General features: G+C 41.4%; 1 protein-coding gene across 10 annotated transcripts in view; it reads right to left on the bottom strand.

The window, feature by feature from the left end:
• Positions 1-23,159, bottom strand: part of USP54 (ubiquitin specific peptidase 54) — a 95,680-nt gene extending 72,521 nt beyond the window's left edge. For 6 of the 10 annotated variants that reach the window (XM_048946749.1, XM_048946753.1, XM_048946742.1 and 3 more), the window contains exon 1: positions 23,030-23,159. The gene's annotated coding sequence lies outside the window, so the exon portion shown is untranslated. Of the gene's footprint in view, positions 1-1,644; positions 1,669-2,882; positions 2,992-14,649; positions 15,002-21,619; positions 21,794-23,029 lie in introns of those variants that run through there. The other 4 variants (XM_048946746.1, XM_048946747.1, XM_048946745.1 and 1 more) reach the window with 4 other exon arrangements.
• Between the last annotated feature and the right edge of the window lie 1,197 nt (positions 23,160-24,356).

The following is a 24,356-nucleotide window of genomic DNA, read 5'->3' as shown; positions in this document are numbered from 1 at the left end:
TGCTTCCAAGCTCTCATCTGACAGAAAAGAAGATGACAGGTTGGAGGTGGAAAATTCACTTTGGAAACTTAGTTATGTCCATACAACCACCAGCAAATTCTCCTTGTTCACATTAATTTGTCTTCTTTGATATTTTAGTTTGTAGGCTTTGCTAGTTTACTTTTGTATCAATTTAGCAACAGAAAAAAGAAGATCACAAAACTGTGGTTATGAAGAATGTAAGGAGACTCACAACATTTTATCTTGTATCATTTTAAATTTCCTGCCCTAATTATTTTCCTGTGTCTTATTTTTAGTCTGTCCTACAGTTGAACCGTGGCAGATTGACATGCAGTTGGGATGTATAGCACAGAACTCCCAAGAGCACTAAAATCCATATCATGATATCGATGGGCGGAAAACAAAAGTCCACGACACAGGCAATTTCAGGAATCACCCTAATCAATGAATATATATATTAAATACATAAAAATACTTTAAAACCAATTTTAAATCTGCAATTTATTAAAATGATTCCTCTATTTAAAAAAGAAAAAAAAAACACCAAATAGCTACTATAAAGAGAAGCAACAGCATTTCTTTAATTACCTTTCTTTCCACCTTGAAGCATTTTCTATATTCCATCAGAACTGCCACTATTCCTTTAATTTGCTCACATCTACAAACACTGCTGCAGAAGCCTAGAATCCAGTGACTTTTCCAATTATATATACAATCACATACAGGCAAGTTTGTTTCAGAGCTAGCGAAATGAAAGTGGCCTGAGATAGTGAAATATCACCAAGCATTAAAGCAGCAATTTCAGGGAGGACAGAAACAGCTGACTCCCTCTAGAAGAAACAACGAGCCGCTCACCAAAATTCCACAGAAAGCCACATCCATCATAATAATAGGTGCTACAGTGATAAAACACACCTAGTTAAGGAGATTTTCAGGTAGAAAAGTAATTGAGCAGATTTAACTCAGCAGCTTAATCCTGATGTGCCCCGGAGGACTTAGCTGTTCACCTTTGTCTGGCTTCCTAAAGCTGCATCTTCTCTTCGGAATACAAATCCGCTCCTGACAGAACATCAGTACTCTCTATATAAGCAGGGCAAAAAAAAGTTGTATTAACTGAACACTAAAGCATTATGACCAACATCAGAAGTTCCTTGCCCCCATATGCGAGGAGCACACAAAACACAAGTATGCACCAGTATACCCAAACAGAAAGACTTCACTCATCTAAAACCATGCTCCATTAACATTCTTAGCCCCTTAAAGAATCCCACTGCTGACACAAGTCACCAGGGACAATGCAGACTCCATACCCATGCAGGATGCCTGCTACAAAGAGCAAAACAGAATACCAAGTATGAACATCAGCATCTATATATAGACAGCAAAAACAACTTCTGCTGCATACTGATTAGACTGAAACACTGTCAAGGCAGAAGATGAAAGAAACCTGCAGAAGAGATGAATTCCTAGGTGTACATTCAACACTAAAAATGGCAGGCACCATGACAATTACATACAGCCATACATGGAAGTCTTTTTATTTTCAAGAAGAGCTACTCCAGAATCCAGTTCCATAGACTTCCAATTAAGTCTGCTTTGGAAGCTAACACATGAACTCAGTATGGTAAAACATGGAAAACTGACCTGTGCCTTTCCAATTCAAGGCTTCAGGAGAAGTCCCAGTCTACTCTGTTAGCACAGGGATACCAATGAGACCTTCAGCTAGCCAAGAGACAAAACTGAGGAAGTCCTGATTCACTTTGTGATTTACGTTACAAAAGAAAATGAGAAGCCATTCTGTCAACCTTATCTGCATCCAAAATTTCTCGAGTGGGAATTTTTCTTTTAATAGTCCTTTCTGACTACTTTAACATATCTGGTGTAAAGTGAACAGAATAAGGCAGAAATAAGAACTGCAGTCTGAAAGTCTATTTAGCATAAAGATTAAACAAACGTTTACAAACAACTTTGATTTCTTTTCTATCCTTACTGCAAAGAAAAAAAAAAAAAGACACCCACAACAAAGGCCACAGCCAGTGCTCTGCCTTCACCTCACTAATGCAGCTCCCAGGTGCAGGCAGATCCAGCAGAATCACTTCTTTATGTGCTCAGGCACTGCCACCTCACCACCAGGGGCATAGCCATCATCTGCTTCTTGGAGGTGGCCACAATCTCATCACCGGCACCAGGGGGAAGGCAGCTGTGAGCAGCCCTACAGCCCTCCTGGTACTACTGCCACCTGTATTTTCCCTGCCTTCATTTACCAAATTATCACAAGTGCAACGCAAAATCACGCTGTTGTGAAGGGCAATAGGTGCACAGTATAATTGCCTCCACGAAAAACAGAAGCAGTGAAGGCAGTATCCAGTATATGCTTAGCCAGCTCAGAAACAGTTTAAACAGGTAAATGCAAACAGAATGTATGCTACGTATGGCCGTACAAAGAAAATGCATATATACACATATATACATACATATATGTAAACATTCAGAGAAAGAGAAAAAAATAATTAGGCGCCATGCACAAAGCACGTTCTGTCACTGTAGTTTTCTGAAGGAGAAAATCATTCGCTGGCTTATATAGCAGCGAGCACAACGCCGCTATGCCGCAGAAACCCGTTCACGAGAACCAGCACAGGCTGCAGCGGACCCGCAAGAGGAGCCCTCCCGCCCCGCTCCCGCCCCTTACAGCTCCCGCACCCCCCGGGGCTTCCATCGCCTTCTTCACCCGCCGCCGCACCGCCCGGTCCCGCCGCGCTCAGCACCTCCGGGACCGCGCCCCACACCGGCATCTCCCGCCGCACCGGCGCTGGCACCTCCCGCCGCCCCGCCCGCCCCCTCTGCGGCGGCCGGCGCTCCCTCTCACGGCCCTGCGCTCTCACCCACGGGCCGGGCCGGGCCGGGCCCGGCCGCACCGCGCACACGTGCGCAGCCTCCGCCGTTTCCCGCGGCGCGGGGAGCGCGGGAGCGGCAGCCTCAGCCCCGCCTCTGGCAGGGTGACGTCACCCCTCCGGCCGCGCACCTGATCCCAGGGCAGGTCGCGCCTTAAAGGGGCCGCGCCCGCTCGGGTGAAGGCCCGCGGCTGCGGGAAGCTCCGCCCGAGTCACGCAGCGCCGGGGAAAGGTCGAGCAGTGGAAGCCCCGCTGCGCGCTCCTCGCCGCCACCCGGGCGGCTCGCTGGGGGCTGCGCGGCTGCACACCTGAGAGGTGGTGGCAGGATACCGCATGCATCGCCTCCCCTTTTTTATCTCGTTTCCTCGAAAGGAAACCCTCAAGCCGGGCGCACCTCTCTGACACCACACCCGAGAGCGGCGATTCTTGAAGCAACTGAAGGCGCTTGTTCCCTTATGCCCTCAAAAGGCAGCGCCTGTTGGCATGCTGTCAGGGTCAGGTGTAGAGCCACGAGCAGAAAACACCGCTCACATCTATGTCAGACAGGTACTGTGCTGCTTCCAGAAGGAATCAACCAGCTCAGCATGGCACAGAACTGACAACCGCGGGCTCGCACAGCCGCAAGCTGGCACGTGAGCACCGCTCTAACAGTAAGTGACACAAATCAACCTGCTGTTCCTGCACCCTTCCCTAACCAGAACCAATCACACTCTTGCCGCGCCCTGCTCAGCCATCACCTCTATCACAGAAACGTGCCAGAGGACGACAGCCTGAGAACCAGCACCGAGACACGTGCCACGGAACACGAAGTGGGAAATGGCAGCTACTGATACAAAGGTTTCCTATGCAAGAATCAAATCTGAAGACAACCAGTAGTCCCCTTACTGCATCACCTTTTTATTGCCAATCAGCGCAGAAAATGTTGCATTGCAATATACCTGATCATGAAAACACATTAGCCTCTCTCACGCCAAGGAGAGATTGCTGACTGTTATCAACCTGCAGCTATTTAGGCACTTTTTAAAGTTATTATTTTAATTTCACTACAATTAGCATGGCACTGCTGGAGCAGACTGCCTCCCAGGATTAATTGCCACCTCCTCCAGCAGCCAGGGCAGCTTTGTGCAAACCTAGTCCACTGTGCCTGCTCCAACACCTCACCAGCAAAGCACCAAGCAACGTGCCTTACCTCCCCAGTTCTCACACATTTTGTCAAAGACAAAACCACAACAGGAGAAAACATCATCCACTGGCCAACTAACACAGAAAAAATATTTCCAAACAATTCCTTGATTCTGCAGAAGTCTCCCTACTAATTTGGTTCTACCATCAGTCATAGCTACACTTATCCAGATCAACGCTGGCCTTCAAGTAGTGCTGGCCAAGCTACACTTTGAGACACTATGTTATATCCTCACATCAAAGATGTTCCTCTTGCACTTGGACAGAAGTTACATGCTCCCATGGTTTTACGTTGACATATGCTAACGCTATTTTTTTAAGTGGTTAAATCATCTTAATTGAATTGATATTGACTGTAAATTAAACAGCAAATGTTAAAACACTTTCAGAACCAGCAGATATCATCCTCAGCTCTCTTGTCTCAAACAATAAAAAAAAAAAAAGCTTTTTGCTCTTTCATCTATCATTCAAAACTGAGAAACAGCATGGAATGATCAGTTGTATCTACACTATAATTACAAGAAACAATGTTCACTGAAAGCTGGGCTGGCTGCTTGTTAGTGAGTTTTGATTTGGCATCTCACTCTCCAACACATCAACAGTAAACATTCAGTGGGGTTTTATTTTCAAGTATATTTCAAAAAAAACAACAAAACAAAACAAAAAACTTTAATTATTGATAGTATTCCAAATGTCAGTAGCCTAAAAAAGTAGATGTCATTTCAGAGCACGAGCTGCTAGGTTTCTAATCCATTTACCTTAATTGCAAGGCGGCAGTTCAAACTCCACTTCACACTGAACATGGGTGTATCTGTCTCAGAGTCCATGTTTATGTGCGTAACAAGCCCGCACACTGCTGAACAGTAACAGAGCAGTGCAATTGAGCATGGTGGTCTGCACTCAAGGAAGCAGTCACAGCCAGGAAACTACAAAAATCTAACAAATTTACTGACTCATTTTTCACATCCATCAACTATCAATATCAAGCATTAATATTCTTACAATAAAGGTAAGCCACATCCCATTTTGGAAGTGTATCAACGCCCACTGCGCTGTTAAGTGTCGACCTTCCTTCATTCTCAGTTGAAGTCTATTACTCAAACTTTAGATACTTTGAGCCTTCACTAAATTGCAAGTTTGAACTGTAATTCTGCAGAGTCTTGTTAACATCATACTTTAATTATACTTACAAATAAAGCTTCTATTATGTATCCTAGTGTTGCAATTTAACAAAAAGAAAGAAAAATGCCAGGTTGCTGCGCAGCATCTGAGAGGAGAAACGCCCTTCTGTGATGCAAATGCTGTGGGAAGTCTAAACTGGTATTAAAGCTTTGCTGTACTGACCACTGCAGAGAGACTTTAAGCTGTCCTGTACCACGTCCTAACAAACCTTCACCGTTGCTCCAAACCTCTCTTGGTCCCTGCCTACTGCTCAGACCAAAGGCGCTGTATAGCGTACTTAGGTCACATCACACACAGCTCAGCTTCGTCTTTCCCTGCCGCAGAGCCCAGCACTAAGAAGGCTAGTCAATGACCAGCAGCCCTCTGCTGCTGCAGTGCTCCTGGCTGCCAGGCACAGGAGGAGCTGCCCGTGCCTGACCCTGGGAGCTGGCACAACCTGGCAGTGTTGCTGTGCTCCTAAGCCCTGAGCTTTCTCACTCGGGTCCTCCGAATTGCACTAAATGCTGCTTTTCCATCTGTATCCAAAAGCATCAGTACTGCTCAGAGCTAGTCCATGAGGTTGCAACATCTTGTCATTTTCTATACTACGGTATGTATCTATTATATATTCTTCCTACATAGCCATCTCATCCTTCCTAAACCAGAGCATACTATTGGAGTAATCCCAGAGACTTCAGCATTTTTTGGTATATCTTTGAAAGATAATTTAATCCATCAGCAATAAGCAGTGTTACCTTGCATTTGTTACAGTAAGGAAGATATGCATTCCGAGTATCTACATCATTTGCTAGATTCATACAGTTAGCTCTAAATTTTCAATTTAAGAGTAACAATGTCTGGCTTTCACAGTTTAAAGGAACACCATTTAAATATGACCAGAGTCTGAACAAGCACAGATCTATGTGCTCTTCCCCATGTATTTGTTGGGAAACTAGAAAGCTACATTTAAATTATCAGTGTTAGCTATAACTTCCCTTGCAGATAACATGAACACAATCATCCAGCTTGAAAAGCAAGATTTGCAAAGAAGGAAAAACTCTGTAGGATGTTACGAGACATTTGGCCCATAAAGTTTCCACATCAGACACCTCCCCTGCATTTAAAGGCCGCTCCTCACCTCTTGTCCAGCTGTAAAAACTTCCATGTTCCCACACTAAAACATCTCAAAATGGCAGTGAAGTAATAATACAAAAACAAATGCAAAAAAAAGTTAACTGAAAGCAACACACAGTGAGTTAATAGAAGGAACACTGGAATGATGGAATTCACTTCATACTTAAACAAAAAGCTCCATTAAAAATTGCTTGAAGCTGATGCAAATTCCCCTCTCAGGCACAGAAGTCAGGTTTGGCTTGCTACACTGCACACAGGCTGTTGGCTTCGACTCATGCAATCACTTATTTTTGTTTGAGAAAATAGGAACTAAAATTGCTAAGCAAGGTAATTTCCAACTGTGATGATTAAAGAAGTGTGTTCTAGGGTATAATAATGCAAATAGAGAGTTGAAGTATGCTAACAACACATGTTACAGCCTCAGGTAACCGAGGCTGCGCTCATTTCTCAGTGGAGAAATTCGCAATGGAAATTGGGAATGATGTTATAAACAAAACAATTACCTATAGTACACTCCTTGTTTTCTTATGATAATTATATGTTGAGTCCCCAAAGTGCTGGACTGACAACTGAAGTCATTATGAAAATGAGAATGAAATATAAGTTCATATTAACTATGCTTCTCAAGATCACAGTGTAGGAAGAGAAAGCTGAAAATCTTGTGTGATGCACCTAGACGCAGCCAACAACACCAAAGTGAAGGCTGCTGAGTTAGGAGGAGACTTTAAAAGCAGAAGGACCAGCAGTAGGGAGGCTGTCCTCATCATAGGTGTGCCTACGGGGTGCTGTCTCCAGTAAATCACCTCCATTCATAACATGTTCAGTTTTTAAAATCACTAACGTGAAAAACAGCCAAGAAATATCTACATCTAGCATTGATCAGGTTTAAAATAGTGTTATTCCAAACACAGTTAAAGAAAATGTCTTATGAGAAGCAACAATTATTTTAGCAACAGGATCTTTTGCTCCTTGCCCAAGACCTAATTGGAAATTTTCAGGTGAATTTGTCTTGCCCTGCCTCTCAGGGTCTTGCATCTCAAAATCTCCTCCCTCAGCCTTTATACACACTGAAAAAAATTACACTCACCAGTTCTTTTCTTGGAGCTTGCACACCTCTCCTTCTCCCATATTCAAATTATTTGTCAACTTTTTCAAACTCAATTTTCCACACTCACAAAATAAATATTTTATTCAATAAATAATTTGAAGATTCTGCTTCCGGTTAGCTGAGCTCTACCTTCTTGAATGGTTTGCCCAAACCAGATACAATGCTTCCACTGAAGTCTTCTCTGTAATAAAAAGATACTGTTCTATGTTTTAAATGCTACATTCACGTTCAGCCCTCCTAATGCAACGCGTCCCCTCCCACAAAGGTAAGAACTTCAGAGTTGCCTCCTATTTCCTCGCTGCCTGCTCCGCATTCACGTATTTCACAATTTCTGTTACCAAGTAGTACTTATCTGCTCTTCTTTATTTGTCTCAATTTTCTTCAAATAAATTTTGGACTCATGCCTTATATATCTGCTTTCCCTTTAAGTTTGGGGGCATTTTTTAGTGAAACTTGGTAAGCACACTCTCTATTCTGTCACCAAGGTCATTAATGAAAACACTGAAGTGAACCAGAACAAGAACAGATGCAGCAGACCATGCTGGATCCCCATTCAATACTGCATTTCATTCTGACAGACAATCAATAATAGCCACCCACTGGGCACAGTCATGCAACACATCTCACTCCTACTCTACTGTACTTCCTTTCAGGACATGTTTCTTCACTTGTTAAGATTACTGCATGAAAAAGTGTTGAAGACCTCATAAGATTAAGATACTAACATTCATTAACATTTTCTTGTCAATTCACCATGTTAATGGTTAACAGTTAAATTTAACTGGTGTAATGATTTATTTCTAAACTTCTGGTGACTCTAACTCACGTGTTGTCTTTCAGAGGCTTCTACTGTTTACATGAGTTTAGTACAATAATTTGCTCAAAATGCTGAAGACAAGGAACAGTCTATATAATTTTCTGTGCCTCCTTTCCTGTCTCTGCTTTTCATTTTCACATCTTCCAGCATCTTCAGTAACAGCTACAGGTACTGAGGTAGCTTTGGTCAACTGAGGAGAGAGGGTTTTTGTTTGTTTTAAATATGTCACAGGATGCAATTCACAGGTACAGCCTAACAAACAACTTGTGCAAGTGCTATGGCTAGCTATGGACTTGCCATCCAACTTAAATGTCCTCTCTGCTTTTTATGTTCTTCTTGTGCCAACTGCTGTTCACTTATATCTCTCTTCTGCTTATGTTTTGAAGACATTTTCACAGTATGTGCCATCAAGTACATCTTACAAAATCATGCTGCCTATCCAAAAAAAAGTGGCACTCCAGAGTCATGCAGGCAGAACCACGCTGGCAGCAGCACAGAGCAGCACAGAGCAGCCCACAGGCCAAGCAGGCCTCCCTGGAAGGGCAGAGCAGGCACGTCTGGTCTGGGTGGTTATCTCTAGTTCAAAGGCCATACAGAGTCTGCACTCAGACAGCAGAACACTGAAGATGGGACTGCAAATACAGACTAGATTAAAACCTGACACTGATGATACTGCAGATGTTTTGGCTCTACCAATCTATTTATTCTGAGTGCACACTGCACAAAAGCACAGCGCCTTCTGTACATTCCTGCATTGCTACACCACTGCATTTAGGAATGTTTCTCACTGCCGTCACCCAAAACGTAACTACATAATAACACAGCCTCATTATAGAATATGCGAATGTGGCAGCCTGAGATTTAGATGTGCAATTTCATTATTCCAAAATAGCAACAAAGAGCAGGAAGACAAAAGTTTAAAGACAGCAGCAGCTCCAGCACAACTCTGCTGATTTCTGCCAGATGACAAATATCTAGCCTTCTCAAGTCTTCGGAAGGCTATTTATCATGAACCCAAACTGTTTATTTCCTTTTCACAAAAACATACAATGATTATACAAACCAGAAAGCCCTTCATTATCTTCTGTGAGTGCTACGCATACTCACAGCCCTCTAATTCTTTACTGAAAAAAAGAAAATAAAATTCCCACCTTGGCATAAACAGCAGAGACAAAAATAAATAAATAAATAAATTAGGACAACGTAATACAGTTGCAAATTAATACAAAATGATGCCCTCCTAAGATTGCCTACTCTTTGTCAGACACACTATAGAATTTTATGGTAATGCTTCTTAAACAGCAGAAAAAAATCTAGCCAGTTTAACACTGAAGAATGGAAATACTACTGCAACTTAACATGGTAAATTAATATTTAGCTTTTGGAAATTATCTGATTGAATCCAGGTAATAGTATGAATACAAAAGCTATTAAAGGAAAAAAATGCTATTCCAGACATAACTTGGTTTGTCTCCCATAGCAGAATGATGCTAAAATACTGATTTATCATGACTAACTAAGATACTGACCAACGCTGCAACTATTCTGTCACCGATTTACAGCTCACCACTATTTGCCTGATGAAGTAAAGTTATACAGACAAATACTGAGCCTCAGTTGGTGGGATTTGGGGGTTTTGTTTACTTTTTGCTTTAGGCACACAAAGATGAAAATACTGGAAACTAACAAGAATGTCACAAATGAAACTGCACTTTTTACTGATCCTGTTAGCAATACCGAACATCAATCACTATTAGATTGCACTTTATGGGCCAATTTAAACTGGGCTGGCATTCAATACATTTTGAAAGCGACACTAAATAACAACCATGTCTGATTTTCTTTTAATTGAAATAGATTGCTAATTACTGTAGCTTCTTTAATATAATAATTCCAGCCAAGAGCTCAAGAACTCAATGTGTTCAGGAAACTTAACATGGTAAGAGGCTCACCTTGCAGATGTGATTTCCACTGCTGCTTTGTTTGTCACAGCTATTTCCATCCATTGAAAACAAGAATAGTAGGAAGAGACATTGAAGCAAGTTCCTAACATCATCTTTAAGCTTGCAAAAATTTAAGAGCTCTTTTTATATCAAGTTCACCAGTCCACTATATGATGAGCTTTTGTGCTTTATTCACAATCATATTTGGAATTCAGTCCCATTTACTATCTGTATTCAGCTCTATACACTATGTTTGCTCGCACTTGATTTTAGCTCAGCTTCATCCTGTCTATACATACACATATATAGTCAGAACTCACAACCAGAAATAATTACTGCTGATTAATCTATGTCCAGAGAAAGACTGAAATATGCAGGTCAGCATCTGAATTGAATCTAAATTCTCTCTAATATATAGATATCCTCACAAGATACATCAGCAGGATTATCTGTTGATTCATAAGAACTCAGTGTAATGGAAAAAAACCCCACCAAACTTCCCCATGTGAAGAAATGAATTATTTCTGTAAGAAGGCAGACAATGCAAGGTCTGGTTCCTCTTCTCACCCATCCAGCGATGTGACAGCACTGGAACAGCCAGAATTCTATTTCCGGTTCAATGCTAACATCTTCCAGCACACCAAGCTTCTGTGTCCCTCTATTCTGCTTACCTGCATAATACCATGCTAGAGTAAATTTGTTGAGATCTCTGGCCAAAGGCACCAATGTAGCATTCCCATGAAAAACAAAAGGTGAAAAAACATTCTGAGAGCTGACTTCATGTCAATGAATTTTAAACTTCAAACCAAGAGAACACTGCCTGCTTATGTAACAAAGACGATGAATAAATCTTCAGCCACTTCCTTGCCAGAGAAAGCTTTACTTCTGGATATCCATCCCAGCAAAGGAGCAGTACCACAAGAAGAAGTCAACCCCCATTCCAGTGAATATGAGCCTGCATAACACCTACACACAATTTATGGGAAAGCTGGAAAAGAAAGTGATGCAATAAGGACAGAGTGGAAACTACAGCTGTAGTGGCCCATTCCTCCAATATTTTAAGTGCTGTCATTTTTCTCATAATGCCAACTCACCCATGCTTAACTGTTTGAACGCAAACTAAACCTGATTGCTGAAATAAGAAAAACAGCACATTTCTATCCTATGCAACAGCCTGCATTCACCAAATAAACTGAACCTGTCAATTTGCTCTCACTTTTACTAATTTCCCCTTAGATAAGTCAACAGCTCCACAGCTTTAAAGTTTGCTACTCTGAAAGTGAAAAGTTTAAACTGATACACTTTAAAAAATTAGATAACTTCTACAGATCAGTTTAAGAAATGTGCTTATATTTTACTGAGTAAACACAACTTTTGCCCACATTATTACTACTGAAGACACAGATGTTCATTAGCCCTGCTTAATTGGGCACAGCAAGAATTAATCTAGAGCCAGGGCAAAGACAGAACTTTGACAACATGCTGCCTCACTACAGCCACCTTCCACAAGGAACCTAAAAGGCTGTGTGGGATCATTAAACACTAATTCACTCCCAGTAATGGCTGACATCCCCCACAAAGAACAAGGCTGCAGTCAGAGACTTCGGGTAATTGTGCTAAAAATTGGTATGCATCAAAGACTGTATGTAGGTCACAGATCCCATAGACAGACCTCACAGAGACCTTCGAGGAGCACAGAAAATTAACAAGTAGTGCGTGCATAAAGCCATTACCCTTCTAAAGCTCTACTCTTATAATGTATATGGAATTCTTGCCATTTCAGCCCAGAAATACTAAGGTAGAACTGAAAAACATGCAGCATGAAAAGATAAACAGATAACTAAGAAGAGAATCAGGGAGCCTATGAGGGAGGTCTACAATATCATGTGTGACTCTGTGTTATTTCACAATAATGTGATCTGCCAAGCAAAGAAACTGCGAGGCCAGAAGTTAAAGAAACAAGGATAGAGGAACAAATTTGCAATACAACACAGACTGAAATTTTCTACCACAGAAAGTCATCTAAGTCAAAATACAATTTAGTTCATAAAGATTAGTGCAGGACAGGTCATCAGAAACAATACACAATTATTTTATGGATGCAGGTACAAGTTCAGGATATCCCTATACTGCCAGCTGGAAATACTAAAAACCAACCAAACACAAAATCCACATGGCTAACAAGAGATGACATTCTAGATTTGCCTCAGTTTTTATAATCTCTCCCTAGGTATTGTTCAGGTCACAGTTCACACTGCTTGACCAGCATGAGTGATGCAACCCTAACCAAAACCCCTTCCTGAAGTAAGCAAGCCAACTCATAAATAGCCATCCACACTGCTGTCACTTACCAGTCTATCAATGCATTAAAACAATGAGGCAGGTAGGATCAAATACAGGAGGTAGGCTCGAACGTATGGACATCAGTAGCAACAGGTATAAACTTAAAAGAATGACTATCTACAACTCTGCCATAAGACTGAGGGCAAGCAGGGGAACAGAACACCATGAAACTTGAAAACAAAGCTGTTCTGGGAGGCAATCAGTGGGGAAAGATAAATAAATGAAAAGGAATGGTGAAAGTTTAAAGCTTCAGAAGCATAAAATGAGTGAACTGGAGGGCAGCCTCAAAGCCCTTTACTGATTACTACCAGCTCAAGGCGATGGACTAAGCAGATTCTTGTTCTAACCCATAGTGGTAGCTCCAGAAAAAAAAAAATCAAATGTGAAGAGCAAACACAGCGCAAGGGCTCAGAAATGTTGGAAGCCAAAATACCACACTTCTACTTTTCTCTGTGTTTTTCTTTACCTTACTTCAAAGTATCTGAAAGAGCCAAGTAAGCAAGCTAATGTTACCATACTTAATAAATGAGGCAGACTTAGCATAAAGTCCAAATACGTAAGCTTAGAAAATTAATCCCCCAATTACTTAAATAACATTATTACTTTTCAGTAGTACATCTCAAAAATTTACGCCATTTTGATTTTACCTGATCAGCTTTTCTACTAGGCAAAGTTACATTCCTGACTAAAACATAACAGCTAAATAAGCAGCCCAGTAACAAAACCCTCATCCTTCAGAACACAAAGCTTTCAGTGCTGGCACCCTGGATATACCTTGAAATCAGAAGGTTCAAGCAAACACATTTTCCTACTACTCCACTCAGTGGGAAATTCACAAGTCAGAAAGCACAAGAGAACAGATTCCAAATATAAAAATGCCCATATTTCCAATCTTGAGTTGTAGCCTAAGGCTGTAACAGCTGCTGATGTCACAGAAATTCCCTCTAGAGGAACTTCTGCCTGTAAGAGAGAGCTTACTCAAGCTGTGGATGCAGAACAGATATTGTTAAGATCACAAGTGCCGTTCTACTTCATCCTACTCTAAAATTTCATATAACTTCTCCTGTATCTACAGCAATAGAGGAAGAATTTCCCTGATGACTCAAGAATTTCCAAAGCAATTTTGCCTTAAAACTACAGAAAGATAGTGATATTTCCTCCACTGAGATGTGTTTCTTCATAAGAATGTCACATGTTTTTTTGGCTCTGATATAGTTTTCTCAAACCAACTTCCAGTTTTCAAAATAATGATTTCAAATGTAGCAATCTGCCAACAGGGCCAAAAGATAAACAAGCTGTGACAGTAAGTCAAAAGAAGATTAGAGAAAGGCATTGCTTTTTCCAAGAAACATGCAGATAAATAACAAACAGATGCATATGCTTCCTCTCTCTCCTCAAATTCAGAAATCAAAAGACATAAGCGAATGTTGCTGAGGCAGAAGAACACTGTTTTCTGTCTCCAAAGTGATTTGGATGATTATAGCAAGCAGGGCAGAACACTTCAGGAACTAATAAGCAACTAGTTTTTGCTTTGTAAAGTGAAGATGTGAGAAAAAATGGATTCATGTACCTGTTTGACCAATAGCTTTTTCAGGAAGTTCCCATTATTCCTATAAAAAAGGTATAATATCATGTTTCAAAAGCCAGAATTCAAGTGTTGCAATATTAGTTCTGTCTAGACTTGTATGTGTAGTGCTCCACTAACGCTATCATGTTTTTACTACGCAGGTCCTCCAAAAGCAATGCCTCCTATTTCCATGGAAACAACAACAAATACAAAGAGTACAATAAAATTATTTGACAGAGCGAATTCTCAGCTACAAAACACTTTTTCTCAACATAGCCACCACCATTAGCAATGCATTTTCATCACCCACGAGACAGAACGTGCACACTGCACTCATAAACACCTGTACAAGTAGAGCTACCCCACTGTCATCTCTATTGAAATGTACCACCCACCACCTCACTGTGCTCTCATCCACTGTTCAGTCTCCAGCAAAATTCAGTAAGCATCAATGAATGCCAAAGGGCACGGCCATTCCCACATGGAAGAACTCCATTACACACCTTTGCTTCACGGGCACTTCCACGCCAGGCGCCATGGTGTCACATGGCAACAACACGTAATGGAAGATTGGCAGGAAGGTTCAGCCCCCACTGCCATCCCACCAACATCCGCCTCTGATGTCGTGAGCCAACATAATCAAATGAGGCCTTATTTTTGGGGAAGCTTTCATAGATCAGTCATAAAATCACCTCTGAAGTTGACTGGAAAAAAACAATTTTTCAGAAGTGTGTGGACAGAAGACTTCTCCATACAGCAGTAGGAAGTACTGCCTATCAGCTACTGTTGCAAGCAGACTCTTTTTGAGAATCTTTGAGACTTTTTTTTCCTTCTGAGATGGGAAACTGCTTGTGAAATGAAGGATTAAAGACACACCTGGTCAGTTTAACAGATGGCCTTCACGTCATCAGGCTTTCATTAACAGTTTATCACCCTCCTGAAGATCAAGAGTTTTTCCAAAAGCTCTTTACAGGTTAATGCTCTTCAGTTTGACAACACTGACCTTCATATTCACAAAATATTGCTTATTTTGTTTGTTTGTTCCTTGTTGTTGTTTCTTAGAACACAGGACGATAGCATAAATATTATAACTGTGTAACTACTCCTCTAGTCAGTATGAATGGACATAGGGAAGAAATTTCAAGCCATCGTTTCTACAACAAAATTCTATTTATTGCCTACCTATCCACAGTCCTCAAGGTGGGAAGGAATAACAGATTCATGATGAGAGGGGGAAATGTGTGGCAAATTATTTCTTAAATTACTTTACAATTGTCACCATGCACGGAGAGCAGCTGGCTCTCACTTAACGCATTCTCAGCAGAAAACTTCTTAACACCTACCTCAGTGCAACATAACTTGATGGAGTAGAGTGGCTGTGCTGAACAAAACCTCACAGTACCAGCAGCTTTACTAAGCCAGGCCCTGTATCTACAGCTGTCCTTACAAAGGCACAAATGAGAACCAGAGATCTGGTGTTCCTCCAATAGCAAAGACTAACGCTGAAATGTAAAGCAGGTAACTGTAACCCTGTGACTTCCAGCTGGCACTAATCTCTTAATAAAGCCATAGCAATCTGTAAAGACACTGTGCTAATTTCTAAACTTTGCCTTTCTCATGATCTACTCACACTGTTAAATAATAACAAATGTTAAAGAGGAGTGTGATGAAGAAGTAAGCCAGAACTACAGAATAACTGAAGCTAGAAAGGACTTCAGAGGAAGTCTCTGGTCTGATGCCATGCTCCAAGCATGAGTTCAACAGGCAGAGATCACACAGCAGTGAGAATTTCTTATTTACAATAGCCGGATATGCCTTTGAAAATGAACCAAGAACTGCATTTCCATTGTTACATTGAAGTAAACGCTGAAATTCATTATACCGAAGCAAATATTTGAACACTGGTTACGGCCATTCTCAACTATAAGCAATGACGATGTAATAATTCACATCTTCTCATAATAATATGGACCCTGGCATTTAGCATTCAGGCCGTTATTCAAATTAATTCCAGACAAGCAGGAATAAAAAGAGAAAGGGAAATCTACGAACAACTTGTAATAATGTTGTGCTTTCTCATGGATACCATAGGAATAAAGTGAACAGGTAGAGACACGGGGAAAAAAAAGCACAACTGCTAGCGTAACAGTTTCCCAAACAACCAGCAACAGTTAAATCTGAAGTAAAACCATTCAGATACTTCATGTTTTCTGCTATGAAAGCACAAATAACATAAATAACAAAGAGTGTTTGAAAATGTTATGACTGAGTAGAAATCTTATTTTAGGCTTTGGAGTTGCGTTCAAACAATTTTATATACTTTTTGATTTATTACACAGACATGAGATAAAATATTTCAAAGGTTAAAATTCATTGATGAAGACTCATCAATCCCCTGTACAAACAGTACATACATTCCCTTATCAGAGGAAAAAAGTTACACAGATGTGTAAGTGATGCCCTTAACTGATACTGAAGCTCAGCTGTATTTGTTGAAGCAGAGTGCAGCAATTCAGTTGGGCACGACACCACAAAAGTCAGCTGTTTTCCACCTTTTCAATCCCAAACCTTCACACAGACCTTTGCAGAGTAATCTTGGAAAAGATCTGTCGGTTCTGCTGCTTCTGCCTACAGATATTCCCTGCGCACAGCCAAGTAAAGCAACTTCAACTTGAAACGTCACTCCTTATCCTTAGCATAGAAAAGCTCACTGCTCTGGTTGAGATGACAGCGCTCTGCCTCCTTTTGTGTCTGTGAATGCTGCCAGTTCCTACCCCAGCAAGGACTGAATGCGGTGACATTGCTCAGCAAACAGGCAGAGGAGAGCTGATTACAAGCAAAAAATGAACAAAGAAAAACAAGCGGTAAATAATTTACGTGATAATTGTATCACTGAATGTAATTGATAACTGTTAACAGCAAAAGGACTGACTGCCGAAATAAACTCCTAAACCACCTTCCTGCATCTCCCAAAGAGAAAGACATTTGCTCTAAGAAAATTATATATTTCTTCTCAAAAATAAAAAATAAAAAGTAATTCCTACATCAAACCCCCATCCTGAAACGCAGCTATCTAAGAGATGATGATATCGATACTGTTTTGCTAAGAGGAAAATTACATTCCCTTCTTCCCTAAAATGCCATTGTTAAGAGACGCATCTAAAACTGCATTTTAGAGACTTTCCTGAAAAGTAAGTGGAAGTTGTCTGGCACAGAGAATTCAAACAAGTTCTGAGGAGCTTCTAAACACTTCCAGTGAAAACTGCTATTCATCCTGCAGCACTGCCAAGCTCACACTGCAACATTCTTTCCTGTCTCTCTTTAAAAAAATAGTAATTACATCTACATGTCAAGTCCATAAAGCATCCATAATCAAAAGGATTCTAAAGTTTCTGCTGGCATCTCCTTTTGCTTTAAATATATTTCAAATGTACACAAACTCTCCATGTATCGTCTATAATAAGTACTGCACAATGTTTCACAATAACCGTAACAGAACGCAAAGCACAGAGAACACCGTACTTCACTAATTACAAGTTTTGTGAGAATTTGCTGTGTATTTATTAGAGTGTCTCAGGTAGAGCATAATTAAAACCTTTCAGAGAGCAGGAAGGACATACAATCAACAAGTTCTTTCTTCCCCTTCCATGGCCTATTTCCTTGAATAATGTGCAGAACTAGTGAAGACATTAACCTGCTTCCATGTCAGTAAAGGCCACGTATCACTGTGCATTAGCTGCTGTTTATGGATCTATTCCACTGAGAAAAGCAGCAGGATTAGAAAGAATGCTGTTATCCTATGCTTTGTGACACTCTGCTCTCATTAACTGCTTCCTGGAATATCTTTATTTTAACATTTTGTGGAAGTGCTTACAGAAGAATCCTCCTCTTCAAACAGTCTCCCACATCTGAATCACACATTCATATTTTTAGCCCATTCATTACTTTCAAATGTCAAAATGTAATAAATTGCATTTAAGTAGAACATCTAAGAATTACATGCACCAAACATTACCTACAACAAATACCCACTTACATTTTACAGCTGTTATAATTAATAAGATAGCTGGTATTTGCTTAAGAGAGTAAGATGCCAAACCAATTTCCATACAGATTAAAAAAAAAAGTTTCCTTTTACCCAAAGGCTTCTTATCTGCAAATTGCTCCCCATACACAGCAAGCAACACGCAGTTCTATGTAAATGTGGGTAAGCCAAACCGTACTATCTACACAATTAGTGTCTTGCCTAGAATTGGTGATCAGTTATTATTTATTACAGATCACCCTATCTGCTTCGCCACTGGCATAATTAACCTTTGGCACAGCTATTACTTACTGCTTATTTGCAATGTTTATCCTCATAAAAAAGCTACTTTTGTGCCAAGGTTTATACCATTTTACAAGCTTAGTTACAGTTCAAAAATAGATGTCTGCAATAAACTGTCTCACTGCCTCTATTGACACAGGAGGGGAAAGCAGCTGAGTTTGATACAAAAACAACAAAAAGCAGATTGTTAGAGACGACAAGGAAAAGTAATTCCAAAAGAAGAAATGTAATTCTAGCCTTCAAATTTGAAGGATTTCAAGCTTGATCAAATCTACACACCAAAAGAATTCCAGTAGAACATAACGAGCCAGGGCATATTACCAAATAATTAAGCAAAGGATCATTATGGTTCATGTCCTTTTACAGGCAACCACAATTCAGTGAACTTCTACCCATAACACAGAATGGTATCATTTCATGTTGGAGACATGTTCAAAAGAGGGCAACAATTACAGCTAAGGTCTAAATTTTAATAACCTGATTCCTCCAACTAAAAAGAAAAAAAAATAAGACTCAGACACCTGACATTTTCTTTTTATGATAGAAGTCCCAGAGAATAAGTACAGCATAAAGGAGTAGTAAGAATTACTGAACAGATACCAATCACGGTCAGTAGACCAGAAATGCCATACAAAAAAAGAAAGTGCTCCCCTAAAGTGTGGTGTTCTATCCAAAAAAAGGGGGAGAAAACAAATGGGACAAAAGATCTCCAAGACAGCGGGATCATATGAGCCTCATTTCAGGAGAAAGCAAGCCAACACATTCTACTTTACACTGCCTACAGAGGCATCTGACCAAGATCAGTTTTTCTCATCCCTGGTTCAGTTTTCAACATCTTCAAATAAAAATCAAGATATCTCAAAAATAATTACATTCATACAGATTACATGAAAATTGATGGTCAGGAAAAGGAAGAACTGATCTGCAGTTTTAGTGAGGGAGAAATAGGAAAATTCACCTCTTACGTGGTCTGAATTGTTAGCAGGTAATCAGCAGAGACTGTCCACAGTGCTGTCTCTCATTACGGTGAAAAAGGGTAAGGAATAAGAAGACACAATCAAAAATACATAGGAATGTCAATGTTATTCTTTCTGCAGCACACGGGAGCCATGACCTACACACAGGAACTTGTTCTAATACCCTTACAAACTGAGAACAACATGGATAAGTATTTACATTTCTTAACCTCATCCTGTTAAGTTGGTTGCCTAGAAACAACATCTCACCTCAGAACAACTGGGAAAACTGTGTTCTCCTAATGCTTATTCAGAACATTTTGTTGAACTAATTTCATTAAATTTACGGAATAGAAATAATTTCCCATTATACTTTTTACAACATTGAACACATTGAACACATTAAGAACACATTTGCTCTTCTCCATGAAGAACAAATGAAGTTGGTGTACAATAATGATAATATATTCTGAGAAGTCCTTCACAGATAAATTCAGACCTGGATACGACACACAGAAGGGTTGGTGGGGTGACTTGGCTCCTAATGATATTTCATTTAAGTCCACTTTCTTAGCATCAGCACAAGTTATTAATAACTCCCAGTATGCTACTTAGTTCTGCGGATTCATTTTCCCGTTAACGGTAGCAATAAATAGGCTCCTTGTTATTGGTTTTAAGATAATGCTGGATGCTGCCATATGGATGGGTTTGTACAAGGGTTTCTCATGAAAAGCCAGGGAGTGTAAGAAATTGTTGCTATATTTAACTGCTGTGTCCTCACATGCACAGCAGACAAATGGAATGGACAGCGTTCCAGCATCTGCAAGTGCAAATGATGCTCAATATTTACTGCACGTTCTGTTTAAGAGGACTACAGGGACTTTAAACAAGACAACATATGGATAGATCAGAGGATGGGTAATGGAATACTGAGCTTTTCACTCCTAGGTCACTAGTTCAAATCTAAACTGTTCGGTAATGAAGGAGGCTATTACCATCTGACAGTCTTGGCCTCTGCAAATTGTTCTGTCAGACTCTGCCCATTTCCCATCAAGCTCAAAATTCACCATTACAGTTTGCATTCCTGCAGATTACTTCACTCCAGCAAAGTAATTCAGCCTGATAAGCAACTTCTTTTTCCTTGGATCCTATCCCCAGAGCAGAAAGCAGAGGTGAACAGTGAAAATTATACCACCTGTATCACAGCACTTAGTTCTGTGGATAAATATGATTTCTATCTACAGACTGCCTACTGATGAAGACAAAATCCTAAGGACTAAAGACTGCCCATTACTTGACTTGCAATTAGCAGGAAAAGAGAGAGATTTGTGCAAGATGATTAAAATTCCTCAAAAGTCACCAGTAAGATTTCTCGCTGCTCCTCTTGCCATCAAGCATTCACATCTGTGCAAAGAAATGGTCTTCAGTGATGGAAATACACACTAAATTTGGAATGGTGACTGCAGCTGCTGTTGACAGAAAAATAAATTAAAAGGCACATATTGGATGAAGGCATGAAGTAGAATATCTCATTGGACAAATTAAATTGTTGGAACGAATGCAAGTAGAACATGTTATAAAAGTAAAGGACATGTAAAGAAGTTATATGAGAAAAACAAAAAGGTTGCTAAGTTCTACAAACACCAATAAGCACATCTCCCACACAGCATACTTTTATTGGATATGAACACTAAGTCAAGCACACAATAATAAAAACTCACAGCTTTTTCTTTTTTTTTTTTTTCCTCCGCCTTTCATCCTCCTGCCCCTGTTTGCATTTTGTGTCACCTCCTACATTTTGCATAGTTGCACTGTAAGTCATTTGGGACAGCAGCAACCGTTCTTTGTATCAGTATGCTTACAAAGCTCTCAAATACAGTGGAGCCTCTATAGTGACCATCATGGACAGAACCTCCTATAATTATCATGTAGTACCTAAGAGCTCTGCCACTATTATTTATCTTTAGGCAGCAGTGTTTCTTATGAAGCTCTAAAAACCGAGAAATACAAATACTTTCTCATCTATGAACCCTCCATGAAAAATTCACAGAAGATTGAATGCCTAATAACATCATCAGGACCAGATAAAGAAGGATTTAAGCTCCCGTTATCCTTTTTAATGAACTCGTGATGACAGTCCAAAAATAGACTATTAACCCAGAACTGAGAGAAAAACTGACATAATTTTACCTGTACAGACTAAAAGAGATGAACTGAAATGCTTTTACAGCCATCAGCAGCACAGTTTCCAGCTTCTCCATGATACCTGCATGTTTATCTATACTGGACAACTCAAGTGCACTCCTCTCCCATCTCCTACACAAGAACATGGGGGGGGAAGGCTTCTTCACAGGCATTGCTGAGCTGAGGGAAAAAAAGGTTCTTCTCTAAATTAGTATGAATGACATGCAGCATGCTTGATTAGACACACCTTTGATTAGGTGCTGGAATAGAATTTAAGGAGCATCCAGTACACTGAAATTACCTTTAGCTCTATCTCTCCTTAAAAGAGGACTGATTTCCAAAGACTCACTCATTTTTTAAGCCCCAATACATTTCTAGCAATCATTTTTAAAAACCGCCATGTTAAAGTTACACATTACCTCACCAGTTCAGTTTTTTGCACATCAATATGCACGTGCCTATCTAAATTGCTATTGTGTTCCAAAGCTGCTATTGAGCTCCACGTATTCTGCAGAATAAAATGTTCAGTCTTGGATATGTTCTCAAGTCAAGAACAATACAAACCCATAGACAGGTTTGTTTTCAGTGCATACTTTTTTCTTCCAAACCTCACGAGAGATTATACTATTACCCTTCCCATATTTCATATGTGTATTTTCTTCACAATTTTAACATGGAGAATTTGTTCTGAAATCTGAAAAGCTGCCTGGATTCCCATCACACGCACCATCAGGCACTAAAACACTCAGAGCAGCTGCCCTCGGCTGAGGCCAGAAAGCCATTATCTGCAACTTTCTGAAAACAGAAGGTGAGTGCTGTGTGGTTTATATTTAGGGCCGTAATCCTCGAAATCCCACACGTAATCCTCCTCTTCAACAACGGGCTTCAAATGGAATCAAATACAGGAGAAGCAAACAACTTCTGGCTTTAAAAGTAAAAACAAGCGCGTGCTTTTGCTTTCCTTCAGCCTCATTAGAGTAAATGCAACCGCACAGCTTCTTCTCACCAACAACTGCGTAAGTTTAAGTTACAGCGGCAGCAACCAAGTTATTACCCGCTACACGGCAGCACCAGGGCTGCTCGTTCAGAAGCTCCCTGCTACGGAAGCCCCCCAGGCCGCGCTGCCGCACAGAGCCGGGACGCTCGCCGGCGGCGCTCCGCGAACACATATGAGCATCCCCTCACCGGGGTTTTTATACCTAAGGGAGCGGACCGCAACTATTCCCGAGCGGGGAAGCAGCGGCACCTGCCCACCTGCCCGCCCCGGCCTCCTGCTCCCACCAGCTTGCGGCGGGACGGGGCAGCGCTCACCCCCGCAGCCGTAGCCGCGCGCGGCCGCGGCGGGAACGCGCCGAGGCGAGAGGGGCGGGGAGCGGGCCCTGAGCCCGGCCTCGCCCCAGGGCGGCGAATCCCTACCTGTCGGCGTCCCGCCGCCACACGCAACGCGCCCTCCCCTCGGCCGCCCTCATCTCCCGCTGCTATAGCTACGGGGAGCCGCGCCGGCAGCCTCTCGCGAGAAGCGCCATCTTCCCGCGAGAGCCGCGGGCCGCGCCGGCGGCGGGGAGCCTCCTCTCGCGAGAGTGCAGACGGTCTCCCGTGTGGCCGCCTGTGGCTTCGCACCTGGGCGTGCCGTTCCTGTTTCCCGCAGCCTGTGTTTCTCAGACAGGGCAGCCTTACCCAGCCTGTCCTAACGCGGCCCTCCAGCTGTGCCCGCGAGGATCGGAAGGCGGGCTGTAGCGATTCCATGTGCCTGTGGGGTGGCTGAACTCCAGGAAGCCGTGTCAGTGCCGAGGTGGCTGCGCTCTGGGCAGGTGCGGGCCCGGCCTGCTTGTTACTCGAAGCACTTCACTGTAGGATCAGCGCCCCGAGCCGCTGCAGTGGAGCTTGCTGGATAGAGCTGCCTGGATATAAATGTCTTCTTTTTGCCGGAGGCAAATTAAGCGTGCTTGCAGAGCGTGTGTAATTCCTAACGATTGCAAAGTGCAGTATGAGCGCTGTGGGACATGGCTATAGCTAAAGGGAGCAGGCCAACACGGTCACATCTACCAGAAGTTTGCATGGAATTCATGTCAGAGATGGACTTGTTCAGGTTAGAGCCATAGCATCACGTGTTCAGCACCACGTATTCAGGTAATGCGGGCATAAAGTAGATCTGTGAGAATTCGAAATGCTTCTTGAATAAATTTGTGGTTTGATTTTCTGAATAGGTAATAGTAGTATTTAGCTCGCATTCCTTGGGTTGCATTAGCTGCACTTTGTAGTTTTCCTGTTACCAGTGCTGGTAAAATACTGACTCTCAGGCAGCAGTAGTTTTGGCGGTACCCAGGAAACAAATTTCAAGCTCGCTGGAGCAAACAGCGGCTTTCCTATCAATTTAGGATTGTGCATATAACAATAGACTGAAGATGACTGGGGGGAATGCCCTTACCTTGGACAAATAATACGTCCCTGTTAGTGTTAAATAACCTCAATAATTCATTTATCTGACAATAACGTGAAGATGTGAGGACTAACATTCTTTCCTTTGTGCTCTTGTATTTCAGTGTTCCCAAGGTCTCAGAGATACTTTAACAATCCCAGGAGGCATACCACCAGTTCTGTAAGTTGTGGAAGAAGTTCTTTTTAACCAGCTGTTGAGCCCTGTTTAACATATAAGAAATGAGTTGATGCCAGTGTCCTTTATTCAAAGGATGTATGTCTGTATGCCAGGATTACCAACTTCTGATAATTCAGGCTTATCTTC

Source organism: Lagopus muta, chromosome 5 (assembly GCF_023343835.1).
Source record: "Lagopus muta isolate bLagMut1 chromosome 5, bLagMut1 primary, whole genome shotgun sequence".
Classification (NCBI taxonomy): Eukaryota; Metazoa; Chordata; class Aves; order Galliformes; family Phasianidae; genus Lagopus; species Lagopus muta.
Note: the sequence above shows the minus strand (reverse complement) of the source record. Positions and strands in the feature narration are given on the sequence as shown.